This window comes from Anguilla rostrata, chromosome 7 (assembly GCF_018555375.3).
Source record: "Anguilla rostrata isolate EN2019 chromosome 7, ASM1855537v3, whole genome shotgun sequence".
Taxonomy (NCBI): Eukaryota; Metazoa; Chordata; class Actinopteri; order Anguilliformes; family Anguillidae; genus Anguilla; species Anguilla rostrata.
The window spans coordinates 3,111,749-3,128,257 of NC_057939.1; positions in this window are offsets into that span (position 1 = coordinate 3,111,749).

Genomic DNA, 16,509 nt, shown 5'->3' on the forward strand with positions numbered 1-16,509 from the left:
TGGGAAGGAGAGAAACAGTTGTGTGTCATCAGCATAGCAATGGTAAGACATACCATGAGCTGTGATGACAGGGCCAAGGGACTGGGTGTAGAGAGAGAAGAGGAGAGGACCAAGGACCGAGCCCTGTGGGACTCCGGTGATGAGGGGGTGTGGCGCAGATACTTTACCAGCCCAGGCTACCTGGAAGGAGCGATCTGAGAGGTAAGACTCAATCCAGTTGAGGACTGTGCCACAGATCCCCATTGCAGATAGATCATTTCACAGAATCCAATATTTGTCTTGGTAGCTGATCCTGCGTTTGCCTTATTTACCCCTTTTCCTAATTTCATTCATGATGTGACACATACACTGTACACATCCAAAATTATTCACACCCTGGATAAAGATGAACACAAATTCACACTCCTGTTTTCAGTACTTTGTTCATCTTTGCAGATCTCCAACTGGGGCCATTGGATCTGACTTGTGTCATCTACTCAGAAGGTGTAATTACCACTGCTCTAGTAGACTGCTCAGTTATTGGCCAAATGATGGAAAGTGTAAATAACTTTTTTTATGGATTAATCTGGATAACAGCGTCCGCTAAACACCTGTAATGTTAGGTTTTATGCATTTGTTTGTAACCATCTCTCGACTTGTAAAGGTAAACAACCCTTGACTATGGGTGTTACCTTATTTGCATACCCCAGTGAAACATAAAGCCCACAATAAAGTTCCCTAAGGATGAGATGAAGGCAAGAATACTACATTCTCCTTCATCGTAGAATGCAGGCGTACTACATCCCCATCGCGTCACAGAAGGCACTATATTACTGCAGGCTCTCTGCAGTCTGTGTTCCCTTATTCTCCGTCAGAAGAATACAAATGTCAGCTCTGTGGCTGTTAATGTTTATTAATGAAGGGTTGTTAGGAAACTGGGTCACTGTAGCACAGCGGTGTTGGAGAACAGTGTACATGACATTTGGAGCAGTATGTTCAGTCCTGCTAGATAATGAAACTAATTACACATCCGGTAGTCAGTGAAAGCTGCTGTTTTATGTTCTTGTCTTTTAGTTTGAACTTTGACCGTTTTTTTTTGTTTTTTTTTTACACGGGCAGAACAAAGCTGAGACGATTCTGTTTTTGTGCATTGATTCATACGCTGAGAATTTATCTAATCTCCCCGGTGTGCTTGTCCTTTCATAACTCAGAACTCTTTTTCCGACGGCCTTTGCGACCCCAGTTATCTGATCCAGCCGTTTCTGGCAGGATCATTAAGTCTGAATTATCCATAAAAATATTTTTTAAAAACACAACACAAATAACAAAGGGCAAACGCGGGCTACAAAGCTATCAAGGGCAACGTCTTGAACAGCTTCACCCTAAAAATCCTGCACAGTAAGACCTGCACAGTCAGTCCCTGACATGGTATTAGGTTACAATACAGGGATTAGCCCACAAAGATCTCTTGTCCCAGGAAAGCTGGAGCGGAGTATATTTAACCTGACGTGCATAGCCAGAATGCCTCTTTGTCTGTCGGAAATAAGCCCCGTTCCCCGCTGCTGTTCGGCGTGAGCGACTGCGGGTTCGAACGAGCTCGGCGCTAGCCGCAGTCCGGAACGAGGGCCAGGTTTGGGACGGGCTTTCAGATTTCGGAGACGCCTCATTCAACACCGTCCACTCGGAGCGCCACTCAGCGGATTCGATGCCCTCTGTGCTACGAGAAACATCTCGATTTTTTTTTTTTGGGGGGGTGGCGGGGGGGGAGTTTTTTTGCGCTAAATATTTCACATCGGGTGCCTGCGTGACAGAAGTCGTTGTCCTTGAGCTGCATCCCTCGTGGAACTGCTGCCGTCACGGCCTAAATAAACCCTCATCCAGCGTGACCTGTGAATCTGCATCAGATGATTACACTCAACGGTAGCACATGGTACCCAGTGGTATCTCTTTTTTTTAATGGGCAGGCCTTGAAGCAGTGTGGGCAGAACTGCTAACCTTGGCTAGGCCCTGCAATGACGCCACTGAGGGTTTACTCATGACGTTAGCCAAAAACACCAATAATACAAATTACCATTGCAGGGAAATAATAAAAATCCCCTGTTGAAATGGCTTGCTACTACAATTATCATAGAAAAAACACATATAACGACATATAACGAAGTGTTTTAATGCACACTTAAAGCAAAAATAACACAGGGAGAATGATTCCTTGTGGCAAAGTAAAAAAAAAAAAAAAAGTCAAAGTCAAGATTTTGTCTGTGCAATTCAGTAATCTAGTAATTTTTCTGTGTGCGTGCATTTTTTTCTGGCTGGCCTGCCTCTGAAATTAGTTTCATTTCAGGGTAACCAGATTCCAGCCGCAAAGCAGGCCTCCCTGGGTCGTGGGAGGGGGCAGGGGGGTTGTGAGGGGTCGTGCGGGGGGGGGGGGGGGTTGGGGGTGGAATCGCCCGTCAGCCGGTAGCAGGAGCGGCCCGTTGTTGGTCCAGCATCGGCCTGCTGACGACGGCCTCTCGGGCATCCGGGCTTACTCTCATGGCGTCCCTCAGACGCAGTGGGCCCGGAGCCCAGTGTTGTTATTTATGCAACAAGCTTTTCTGGCAAAGCCTAACAAGCACATAACAGGCTTACGACAGCACATAAAAGGATACGACAGCACATAGCAGGCCTACGACAGCACATAGCAAGCTTACGACAACACATAGCAAGCTTACGACAGCACATAACAGGATACGACAGCACATAGCAGGCCTACGACAGCACATAGCAAGCTTACGACAGCACTTAAGAGGCCTAAAACAGCACATAACAGGCTTACGACAGCACATAACAGGCCTAAAACAGCACATAATAGGCTTACGACAGCACATGGCAAGCTTATTACAGCACATAGCAAGTTCACAACAGCACATAACAGGCTTATGACAGCACATAACATGGCTAAAACAGCTCATAACAGGCTTACGACAGCACATAACAGGCCTACGACAGCACATAGCAGGCCTGTGACAGCACATAAACAGCTACAAGTTTAAATAATATAAAGCTTCCCTCCTTGGAGATGTTTTGCACCCCAAAGACTCTGATAGACCCATGTGCAGTACCTAGAAGGTCATGTGGATGAGTATAATAAAGATATCCTGGACTCCTTCCTTTCTACAAACAGCAAAAATAATAATTGACTATTATATAATTCATCCTTAATATTTTTTAAATAAACTACAGGTAAAGGTAAAACTTTTATTTATTATAGTTCGACCATAATATTTTCACTTAAATGTAAGGATAAAGGTAAATGTAATATCTTTAATAATACAGACGCTTTCCAACTCTTTGCAAACTTGATAAATAATACAGGCACTTTTCCAGCTCTTGTGTAATATGCATCAGTGTGTTAAATATAATGTAGTTTGACAGCTGTCTTTGATTGCAGGAATTGCACCTTTCAGAAAAGGCTGGTTTTGAATGCAGGGCTCACACTGTGGTAAAGGCAGTACATATGGGAGACGCAATGGTTGTGTAAGGAATGGAACCGCGTCAGAGCCTATATTACCCCCCCCGTATGCTTTTACACTGACACCAGCCACCCACCCTGGCTGTAATAAAAATACACGTGGAGACCCTGTGACCTACTTACAATGGGTAAGACAAGAGCTTGTACCCTTTTCCAACTGACCCAGTTAGCTTAACTAAATATTGTCACCAGCATTAGCAACACTAACAGATGGTACTTGCGTATTTGAAGCAGGTATAAACGATACTTAAAGATGGTTAATTTAATAAGCTTCTGACGGTTATGATTGTTTGCATACCAACAAGAAAATTGATTTAAAAAATTATATGAGATTATATATAAGAATTCCCAATAGGCATAAAGAACCAAGCAAGCAAATGCCATTATATAATGCAACAGTTTTTATACTTCCTAATATAGGAGCATGCTCTGGATCTCTATAAATAGCATTAGGTTAATAGTATATTCCACCACCAAAAATCTATTTTATATGTTTTGGCAGCTGGATTTTATGTGACCTCACTTTTCTACTTCTTTTATGAAAAGTTGCACAGTAAAATGTCCAGTGTTAATTCAACTCTAACGGTGGTAATTCAACTCTTAACAGATAACATTTGGCCCCACTCTGGAATGTGAATTAACACTGGACATTACATTGTGTGCTACTGTACGTGGGGCCACCAGTCTCCACTTGTTTTCTCACCTGTACTGCAGCCTTGTTGCATAAGCTCAAATATCAACCTTGACAATGTAGTTGCTGCTAATTAAGCAGAGACGAAGGTTAACGGAACTGTTTATGATGCTTGTTAAATTTAGACTGATTATTTAGGACTGCAGAACAGTGGCAGTGTTTTGAAATGTTGTTCAGTTGCTCATTTTCGTTTGAAACCGTGGGGGATTAAAAATAACAATTATAAATTATGCCCCACATAAATTAATGTTATTTGACTACTCAAGATAATCAAATGGAGAAATAACCAGTAGCCATAGTAATAAAATAATTTACAGCAGAGGTAATTTTTAAAAAAATTATTAATTAAATAAAAGTGATGAATGTCATGCACACCGTAAAAATGAAAACGAAAGGTTCTACGCTCAAATTAATTTTTTATCATGGTCAACAGACTCAATTGCTTTGTGAAAACTGGTCCATATGAAAAAACACATCAACAGAGTTGGTCACAACAGACAAGTATCATTTTGCCTTTTTAGTACAATTAGGTAATATTAATCTGGCTCGACCTCTGAATTCACCAAAAGGCTTTGCAGTGCAGATACATACTTGTGTAGACTGTTTGTAATTACTCAGCTTTTAGCTGAAACCAGGAGTGAGTCCACAGTGATGGTTTGTCATGTTGAGCCTACATATTTGCTTGGGATCAAAAATCAAAAAATGGAACTGCCTCACTGTTTATTGCATCATACCCATTTTTTTCCAGTGCACTTGTAAATGCACTTACGATCTCTTAAATCTCGAATGACTGCCAGCAGCTCCCCAATGCTGACCTATCTTTACACAGATATTACTATGAAATTATCCAGAAGGAAATTCAAAAGAGAAAAAGGCACATGGCATGGCATCCACACTCTTTAGGGAAATACCTCTCAATTGACCTTTTGAAAAACCATTTCCTGTAAAGGTTTTGAGAGTTCAAATTATATTAAACAACCTTTTTATTGACATGGAGCAGGTGTCTTGGGTGAAATGCATGACGTGCAATGTGTTTGTTAGTCATTTTCCCGTATTTGCAAATGAAAGGCAGTTCTGAAGAGCAAAGAATAAGCATGTTCTAATAACTTTGTGAGCTGGTAAGCAGCAGAAAGAAGCAAGTAATCGGAGGTAATTAACCTGTAATGAAACCCCCGGACACAGAACAGCAGTAAAGATGGTGGCTTTTGCAGGTGCGCTCCCCATCAGAGGAAAGGGCACAGGGTCCTTTTGGCATTGCAGTCCACGTTGAGCGGCAGCAGCTGGGGAACACTGGGGCTGGGATTTCACTCACGAAGGTGGTGATCGAGGACAAACCGGTTTGAAATACAACTTTTAATAGCTCGTTTATAGTGTCACCGGAACCCTAATAAGTGACAGGTGGTTGCTGGAGGGATCGGAGGTGCTGATTCTGCTGGGATGCGATGGCCCAGATAACTGGGCCGGGGTGGGGGGGTGGGGGGGAGTGGGGGACGCTTTCCGCGGGGGGAGACGTATTTCCGCCCCTCCCACCACCCCCGCTTGGCAGTACGCCCGATGACCTTGATTAAACTCCCGCTGAACCCCCGAACCAGGCCCCCCCCCCCCTCGTCTGCAGAGGAGGCCAGCTGGCAAGGTTGCGCTTCCCTCCAAACAACTCGTTTGCAGCCTCCGGATTGGCCAATTATGTGGGAGACTGCTGTTAAAAGTTGTGCACTGATTGGCCAGCGAGGGCGGGCTATGCTAACACAATCTCTCTGTCTCTCACCTCCAACTGCACTAGAAAGAACATCAGAAAACTGCATGTGTTGCATGTAATAAATAAATAAATAAAAACATTAACTATTTAAAATTATTGCTATTATTCAGGAGAAAAATAAAAGGTCAAACCACTTACCGTGCATAGCTACCTGTACAATGCACAGGATAAATCTGGGGCCCGAGATCAAGGTGGCCATTCCCCCAGACAGTGGTCATGGAAACCATGGATAGAATCTCAGATTAATTTGTCACTCTGATGTGTGTGATTCCACCAGATGTGACTGAGTACATTCCCACCCTTTGAGGTTCCCGGCACAAATACTCCTGCATCATGCGCTGCGGTCTCCTCTGTTTGGTTACACACACACACACACACACACAGTTTAGCTGCGGCATCATTCAATCCCCTGGTGCCAAAGTTTGGATGGGACAGCTGGTTGGTCCTGCTATCTTAGACTGAAAGACAAAGTTGCAGTGGTGGGACAGACCAACAACAGTGATTAGACATTCCAACCTGGGGGAGTTAAAACAGGGGAAAATCCTGTAAAGATACTGGGGAAAGCTGCCGTATGCAAAACACTAGCCTAAGGTATGTCAGCAGTGTGCTCCAAAATGGCCGCTCTTATGGGAGCATTATATTCTCTCTGATTTTTTTCTTCTTCTCCTGGTAACAGGTCAGAGAGAGTTCTTCAAGAGCACAATTGCAACATGCTTCTTTCCTTGCTAGCCTGGCCTACTAACCTCTCCCTGACCCCCTCTGTTGTCATGGTTACTCGGGAGGACGTACATACAGGCACCAGAGTGTTTTAGGTAATTAAAAATAATAATACTAATAATAATAATTATACAGGGAATATTTATTTTGGACCAATGCAAGTGGACCTGTGCTGGAGTCAATTGGAAAGGAGAGATGCATTATTCAGATTAATGAGCTTCTAATGCGATTTCCAGGGGTTCACAAAGGGGCCTGCTCGAGCCGTTTCCCAGAAGTCTGTTCCTGACAAGCAGGCATACCTCTCCAGATAAGCACTTCACTCAATGTAAGACGCATCTGCCCGTCACCGTGCGGCCGATGGGACGCAGTCAGCTTCTCTCTCGAATAACAGGCCGACCCGCGGTGGAGATAAAGAGCTGAGAGTGCGAGGCGAACGGGCGACTCTGTGGCAGCTCCGCCCCGCCACCGTCACTTCCTAATATTCCTTTTCTTTTTTTACTGACCCGTCCTCTCACAGCATAAAATGCTTCTGTGTCCCGAGGAAAGGACCCGTTCCCCCATTAGGAGGAGGGGCACCTGACCAATGAATGGCGTAGCGGGACCGAGTTCCCACAGTGCTCTGCGGGCATTACCACAGTGTGAGGCAGGCCTGAGGGCTCTGCGGGCATTACCACAGTGTGAGGCAGCCCTGAGGGCTCTGGTGCTCTGTGGGCATTACCGCAGTGTGAGGCAGCCCTGAGCTCTGGTGCTCTGTGGGCATTACCGCAGTGTGAGGCAGCCCTGAGGGCTCTGTGGGCATTACCGCAGTGTGAGGCAGCCCTGAGGGCTCTGTGGGCATTACCGCAGTGTGAGGCAGCCCTGAGGGCTCTGTGGGCATTACCACAGTGTGAGGCAGCCCCGAGGCTCTGGTGCTCTGTGGGCATTACCACAGTGTGAGGCAGCCCTGAGGGCTCTGTGGGCATTACCGCAGTGTGAGGCAGCCCTGAGGGCCTGTGGGCATTACCGCAGTGTGAGGCAGCCCTGAGGCTCTGTGGGCATTACCCAGTGAGCAGCCCCGAGTGCTCTGGTGCTCTGTGGGCATTACCACAGTGTGAGGCAGCCCTGAGGGCTCTGGTGCTCTGTGGGCATTACCACAGTGTGAGGCAGGCCTGAGTGCTCTGTGGGCATTACCGCAGTGTGAGGCAGGCCTGAGTGCTCTGTGGGCATTACCGCAGTGTGAGGCAGGCCTGAGTGCTCTGTGGGCATACCGCAGTGGAGGCAGCCCTGAGTGCTCTGTGGGCATTACCACAGTGTGAGGCAGCCCTGAGTGCTCTGTGGGCATTACCACAGTGTGAGGCAGGCCTGAGGGCTCTGTGGGCATTACCGCAGTGTGAGGCAGGCCTGAGTGCTCTGTGGGCATTACCGCAGTGTGAGGCAGGCCTGAGTGCTCTGTGGGCATTACCGCAGTGTGAGGCAGGCCTGAGTGCTCTGTGGGCATTACCGCAGTGTGAGGCAGCCCTGAGTGCTCTGTGGGCATTACCGCAGTGTGAGGCAGGCCTGAGGGCTCTGTGGGCATTACCACAGTGTGAGGCAGCCCTGAGGGCTCTGTGGGCATTACCACAGTGTGAGGCAGCCCTGAGTGCTCTGTGGGCATTACCACAGTGTGAGGCAGCCCTGAGTGCTCTGCGGGCATTACCACAGTGTGAGGCAGCCCTGAGGGCTCTGTGGGCATTACCGCAGTGTGAGGCAGCCCTGAGGGCTCTGTGGGCATTACCGCAGTGTGAGGCAGCCCTGAGGGCTCTGTGGGCATTACCACAGTGTGAGGCAGCCCTGAGGGCTCTGTGGGCATTACCGCAGTGTGAGGCAGCCCTGAGTGCTCTGTGGGCATTACCACAGTGTGAGGCAGCCCTGAGTGCTCTGTGGGCATTACCACAGTGTGAGGCAGCCCTGAGGGCTCTGTGGGCATTACCACAGTGTGAGGCAGCCCTGAGCGCTCTGGTGCTCTGCGGGCATTACCACAGTGTGAGGCAGCCCTGAGGGCTCTGTGGGCATTACCGCAGTGTGAGGCAGCCCTGAGGGCTCTGTGGGCATTACCACAGTGTGAGGCAGCCCTGAGGGCTCTGTGGGCATTACCACAGTGTGAGGCAGCCCTGAGTGCTCTGTGGGCATTACCACAGTGTGAGGCAGCCCTGAGGGCTCTGTGGGCATTACCACAGTGTGAGGCAGCCCTGAGGGCTCTGTGGGCATTACCACAGTGTGAGGCAGCCCTGAGGGCTCTGGTGCTCTGTGGGCATTACCACAGTGTGAGGCAGCCCTGAGTGCTCTGTGGGCATTACCACAGTGTGAGGCAGCCCTGAGGGCTCTGTGGGCATTACCGCAGTGTGAGGCAGCCCTGAGGGCTCTGTGGGCATTACCACAGTGTGAGGCAGCCCTGAGGGCTCTGTGGGCATTACCACAGTGTGAGGCAGCCCTGAGGGCTCTGTGGGCATTACCACAGTGTGAGGCAGCCCTGAGTGCTCTGCGGGCATTACCACAGTGGAGCACCTGAGGGCATCTATTTGGGATACCACATGTGAGGCAGTCGGGGCCTGTGCGGCATACCGCAGTTGGAGGCAGCCTGAGTGCTCTGTGGGATTACCGAGTTGAGGCAGGCCTGAGGCTCTGTGGCATTACCAGGGAGGCAGCCGAGGGCCTGCTGGAGCATTCCAAGTGTGAAGGCAGGCCTAGGGCCTCTGTAGGGCATTACTCACAGTGTGAGCAGGCCTCTGCCTGTGGCTTACACGTGTGACGGCAGCATGAGGGCTCTGTGGGCATTCCCTCAGAGTAACAGGCAGCCCTGAGTGTTGTGGCATTACACAGGTGAGAGTAGCCTGAGTGCGCTGGGGCATTACTACTGTGAGGCAGCTCCGAGGCCTGGGCATTACACAGTGTGAGGCAGCCCTGAGCGCTTGTCTTTGTGGGCTTACCACAGTGCTAGGCCAGCACTGAAGTGCTCTGTGGCTTACCACAGTGTGAAGGCACCTGGGTCTGCGGGCATTACCCAGTGTGAGGCATGCCCTGAGGGCTCTGTGGGCATTACCGCAGTGTGAGGCAGGTGCCTGAGGCTCTGTGGGCATTACACAGTGTGAGGCAGCCCTGAGCGCTCTGGTGCTCTGTGGGCATTACCACAGTGTGAGGCAGGCCTGAGTGCTCTGTGGGCATTACCGCAGTGTGAGGCAGCCCTGAGGGCTCTGTGGGCATTACCGCAGTGTGAGGCAGCCCTGAGGGCTCTGTGGGCATTACCGCAGTGTGAGGCAGCCCTGAGGGCTCTGTGGGCATTACCGCAGTGTGAGGCAGCCCTGAGTGCTCTGTGGGCATTACCACAGTGTGAGGCAGGCCTGAGGGCTCTGTGGGCATTACCACAGTGTGAGGCAGGCCTGAGTGGGGTCACACAGGCGAGGCTCCCGCTCCTGCCTGAATGCCCCCCCGGGTCCGTCCTGTTCTCGTGCGTTTCTCTCGCGCCTTCGTTACTAGGCAACCGTAGCTAGCGCCTGACCTAAGGATGTGTCGGGAACGACGGAAGACTGAACTGGTGATTACGAGGCAGGCCGCTTCAAAATATGGGCCAGGGACTGCTTTATTGTTCTGAGGCGCAAGTTCACAGACGGAAGAATGTCCAAACAGCTGTCCCTCCGCTCTGCATTTTCACAGGAATGCTCCTGTTCTTGTTGGTTTTTTTTTTTTTACAGGGATTTACACATTTTTTGCCTTGTTGTTGTTGTTGTTGTTGTTGTTGTTTCAAATCAGATGATTAATCAACTTGTACGCTTGGCTGCTTTTCTTCCACTCATTGCTGTTTTCCCCCTTTTTCCTTCAACAACACAGTCGCCTTTGTCATGATCAGAAGTGATGTAATTTTGCGTTCAGAATTTAAAATGTGATCAATCCCTGAGAGGTTTTGTAAGCAGAAGGAACACATCAAGGGAGAAAAAAAACTCTTCTCACTGTGTACGAATCCACAAAACTAGCACAAATGTTATTTCAGTTTTTTACAGCTTTGCTGTAAGTTATAGGTGCTGAATTATGGCAATTTCACCCCATAACAGGAACATCCTTACAGCATTTTACTGTGCGGATAAAACATTACTACGGCATCATTATTCAACGACAACTAACCTGATACAGCAGTGTCTTAAAAAGTCGCAAAACTAGTATATTTTGTGGGGAGTAATTCCCGTGTAATTACAGCCATACGTATAAATTGTACTCGTAAAATTGTCTTTGAAAAGCCTTGCGAGGTTTCGCGAGAATGACAGAAGGCAGCAGTCAAGCTTGCTTGGGCAGCGTGGCGTCTGATGCAGGACACGGAGAGTGCGACGGCCTGGGGGGGGGGGGGGGGGGGGTGGTGGCCAAGGCGGTGTTGTGTATGCGAGCTCGGCTACGTGACGTGCTCGCGTACACGGGTACAGTACTGCAGCGCTGCGGGGCGCGCAGTTTAGGGGCGGCGGCCTGACCTGTACTGTATGTACGGGCTCGCATGCAGGGGGGCTTTATTTAGCCGCGGAAAGCTATACCGCCGCCGCCCCCCTGAATGCCAGGGGTCAGTTTATATTTGCGCGGACTGGGTTCTCCGTGTTTTCCCCCGCATCTCGAATTCCTTCGGAATCGGAAGGATCGGATCGTGCCCCTCTTTTCACCCGCCCAGTACCAGCTGCCGCGCAAAAGCGTTTTTGTGCAGACGCACAATTCGGACGCTCCGGATCGCAAACCCCTCGTGTTTGTGTTTGGGTTCTGCGGTCTTGCAGAGCGGCGTTGTCTCTTGCCTTACTCACGGAGGTCGGGCTCCGGTCTTCAGGCTTGTCCTCGTCTCGTCGTGCAGCCATGGCCGCTGAACTGATATGGCAGTCAGTGGTGTTGGATGCGAAAGGCTGCGAGCTCCAGCACGGTATGCAACAAACCACTATGTCACCGTGCCCCCTGGATAGCTTTTTAGATGGGGATTATGGGGAGGGGGGGGGGGGGCTGCTGATGATGGAGTTAGCACAACAGCTACACCGCCACGCTGCCCTACAGTCTGCCTCTCCTGTAGCAGGACAGATCTGGGTTTGAGCAGCAATCTGTGTTTGTCTGTTGTCGGGGGGGAGTGCTATTTCAGCCCCGTAATTGTTCAAGGTCAGATTTGAGGACTCAAATAGGCTCTGCCCACTCTGGCTTGGGGCAACACCTAATTGGTGGCTGTAACCAATGTAACCAGGGAGACCAATGGTCCAATTAGAGCATGAGAGTATCAACAGCTGCCAGTTTTGCATAAAAAGAGGCTAACGGTGTTTGTGCTATCATAAGACTAATGATAATGATAGCAGGCCTCGTCAGTGCCGCATTGTTCCACAATATACAACATATTCTCACACTATCAAGCCTGTAGGCACCTATGATAATTAACACATTCAATTGGACTCTAAGCACAAGTACAGTACATTGTTTCAAAGGGTGGGTAAGTATTTTCATTTTAAGCTCCATATAAAAAAAATGGCATTATTATTTGCACCTGGATATGCATGGTGATGTCTGCTATTTGTACCTGGGTATACAGAGTTTCTGTTTATAGATAATGCCAGCTATTTGCACTGGGGTATATACAGCGATATATGCCATTTGTACCTGGGCCTACATAGAAATGTATGCTATTTGCATCATGGTGTATGCAGTAATACACAGTAATGTATGTCATTTCACACCCTCAGAGCGGTTCTCCTCCAGAGCGGTTCTCCTCAGAGAGATCCTCCTTTGTGTTCACCTCGTCAGTCAGGAAGGCTGACTCGGCATCTACACGCTACACGGCCTCCACTGCTGCTGCCGCGGCCCTCCAAGCCCGAGCAGGCCCTTTATTATGACATATCGGGCCACCCGCTGCACTTTCGGCTCCAGGGAATTCTGGGTAATATGACACCGGACTGCTTGTCCACCGGTAGGAAGTGTGCAAGTCTGCTTTCTTTTCTTTTTTATTAAGCCTTTATTCGACCTGGTAAAAGTCTCATTGCGATTAAAAATGTATTTTACTAGAGAAACCTAGCCAGTGGGGGCATCATAAAAGACCTGCATAAAAGCTGCTTGAAAAAGACAACATAAAAACAAGACGCTGAGTTAAACAATATGAAAAGTACTATCTAAATACTATCTAAAAAAGTATCTAAATCCATAAAATCGGTCAAATAAAATATATTCAAAATTAGCAGCGCATGAAAACATTCACCAACAGAATTATTTTCTAGAACGTTATGTGAGGCGGTGAGAGTTCCCAAGCGCTGTCAGTTTAACTTGCAACACATGCAAAATACTGCAATCTGTCATTTAGAGACGAGTTAGAGGTATTCATCGAAAATAGCAACAGCCTAAGCGATAGCCAGCATGGTTTTTCGCAAAAGGGAAGGTCATGCCTGACACACCGTCTAGTATTCTTTTGAAGAAGCTACCAAGTGTTTCGAGCATAACAAGGGCTTATGATATTATATACTTGGATTTCCTTAAAGGCATTCGATAAGGCACCACACGAGAGAATGGTTAGTAAAATGAAGACAGTGTGTTTTCAGCAGGGAGGGGAACTCCATCCATCCATCCATCCGTCCATTTTCTGAACTGCTTATTCCTGATCCAGGTCAGGGGGGAGGGTGGGATGAGTGGGATGCAGGGGGTGGGGCTGAAGCCTATCCCAGCATGCAGTGGGCTAGAGGCCAGGTGTAGCCTTCAGCCAGGAGGGCTCAGTGTAAATCAGCAGTGGAACAGTGTCATAGAGCTATATTATCATTTTTCTTTAGTGCTCCACAATGTCTTTTAGGATTATTGCAAATATACCTTCATCTGGATTTTCTGTGTGTATAAACAGAAGTGTATTCTGTTTATTAGCTGTATGTTGTGGGCAGTCTTGGAATTCATTTCAAACTGGAAAATTATGTTACTGGTTAATACGTAACATAAAAGTTTATGTCATAATGTGTCTTTTAATGCATACACGTATGTATATGGGCTATGGCAGTAGAAGCCAACCCTGTTCCTGGCGTTCTACCATCTTGTGGGTTTTCATTTCAACCCCAAATTGGCACACCTGATTCTACTAATTAATAGCTCAACAATAGCTCTAGCTGTTGAATGAGAGGGTTAGGGTTTGTTTGTTTGTTTGTTAGGGTTAGAGTGAAAACCTACAGGATCTCCAGGAACAGGGTTGGTTACCATTGGTGAAATGTTTGAAATGGGCTGCCCTCTAGTGTTAGATTTGTGCATCTACGATCAACTTGCATCTTATTGTAGAAGCCCACACACAACAGCCACAAGGGGGCATTGTTGTTTCATATATTGCACACCATGATAGTTTTGTTCCACAGTGAAATCTTGACCATGTTTCCTTCTGTTAGTTCGACTTTCTGGAGCTACCAAATCCAGAAAACTCTGTTAGGATATTGACTAATGAGCTGGAGACCTAGGAAGTGCACTGACAGGAACTCCCCTCCTCCACCCCTCACCAATCCCTTATAATAAAATCCCAAAATGCACTGCGTGTAATAAAGCAAAGGGGAGTCGGGGTGTGCAGTTCAAAGCTTATCAAAAACGCATCAAAATCTAAAGTACTGTTGAATGTGCTTGTATCTCCAGCTTATTTATTTGCTCATTTAAAAAGTAGACCCTGAGCCAAGGGTATCTAAAATTTGTATTTTTAAGTTTCAGTTATTTTGAAGTGAAATACGAGGTCATGGCTTGGTTCTGTAACTGCTGAAAATAGATACGTAGCAAAATATGAGGGATGGGCCATGTCTGTTTCTAAATTTCATGCCCATTCTTGGTCTCCTCCTGGGTCGGGTTCGATGTCCTACACTGCAGCCAACAGGACAGCCCGTTTCTACCTACGGGACATAATTCAACCCCACACGCCAGCTCAACCACTCCACTCTGCCACAGCAGGGTGACTAGCACCGCCTGTCGTCCGCGTGAACGGTTCTCACTCTTCCCGACCGCAGAGCTTCTCCACCCCAGCTCCCCAGGGGTGGGACAAACTCCCCGTTCCTCTACGAACTGAGTCAGTCACTGCTCACTTTCCACCGTGGTCTGAAGACACATCCCTTCAGGCTGCGCCTTGACTAACTACTCCTCCGCAAGTTTAACCCCAATTCAGTATCACTCTCACGTACCTCTCCAGTCTCTAAATGTTGTGGCACTTTCATATCGCACTTGTATCTTCATCAAGCACTTTCATCTTGTATCTTCATCTCGATGTTGTATCTTCATCCCGATGCTGTATCATCATCTCGATGTTGTTGATCTTTATCATATCTCTTGTAATCATGCCTCATCTCTAATTTATGACTTGCCATAACTTTGCTGACTTAGCCTATGCTTACTGTGTGAAATACACTTGATGTTCATGATTATGGATGAATGCATGTACATTAATGGAACATAATGTCTCTGTAACTAAATGATTCATGAGTCTCCCAACCAGTGTTTAAAATTTTAAAAGTTCAAATGAGCGAACCCAAGCCAAAATAAATGTAATTAAAATACATATCGCTTAATTAAAACAGCGAATGAACATTCAGGCCTGCGGTTGACACGTCACAGCAATATCAACACGTCGCTTGCATTTGAGAGTGTGTGCCAAGGAACGAAAAATGTTGGGAAACCCTGATTTAGCCTATTTGATTCGACATTTTAGTTACTTTTCTATAACTCTTCTTCCAAGTTCATAATGTTACCTAAAGATTGTTGTGTCTCAGTATGAATCGGTTCATTGTTGTCTAAACCAAAAAGGGTACCTAAAAGGGTAAAAAGCAGTGGCTATTGGCAGGCCTATATCCAACTAATTGGTCAATGAATCCAGATAAATGCTGTAAAAAGACAAACCTGCAGTAGTGTTCGGTTCGGTTCAGTGGAATGATTCATCTCAGCCATGCCTCCCGGTGGAGAGAGCACGCGCACCTGGGTTGCGTTAGCTAATCGGCCCAGGTGCTTAAAGATGCATTCTTCTCAACGATACGCGGTCGAGACCGGGAGCACTCACCGACAGAGAGAGAATGTGTGTGTGTGTTTATTTTGGAGTTTTTGTTTGCGTGGATGTCAGAGCACGAAAGACACGGATAAAGGAAACTGCCACTGAAAAGTAGCATTTGAGTAGTCCACATTTAAGCAAGGCCGCAGCTGGCTAGTGCCCGTATCGGTTGGCTAGTTTCAGTGGGTAGAGAAATATGCCAGCGGGTAATCAAATATCTGAAGGTGAAGGCCAACGGTGATGGTGAGGGTAATAACAGATTGTCACAGGGGTTTCCAACCAGCTCAACCCCAGAAAAGAAAGTACCACAAGTGTCTAAGATCAGGGCAAACAAAAAAAAGGTGTTTGTATGCATACGTGGCCACTTTGTGAGGTGTAACAACTGGTGCATTATTGCATTACAGAACCAAATATTTGAACATCTTCAAGAATCCTATCAGACTTTCAGAATTAATCAGAGTATCATGGTACTGTCCATTGTTTGCTGTGGTAAACTTTTTGCTTTGTCTGTTCGCCTGAAAGCAATGAAAGTGAGAATAATACATGTGAACATGATCACACCGAACACTTGCGGCCCTCTTACAAATGCTGTCCTGAATTAAATCAATGTTTCAATCAATCAATCAATCAATCAAAACTTTATTTCGGACTCAAGGTCCATATAAAAGACAGAACATTACATAGATATAATTATATACAAAGGCACCATAAAAGCACGATAAAAGATCATAATTTAAAAGAGAAAAAAATATATAGATTAATGGCTTGCATAAAGACAACGTCAAACGCAGGTTGGCAAATTTAAGGGCGCCAAAATCTAGAGAAACTTAAACGGTCAGCACTGTTTGCAACACCGTCAG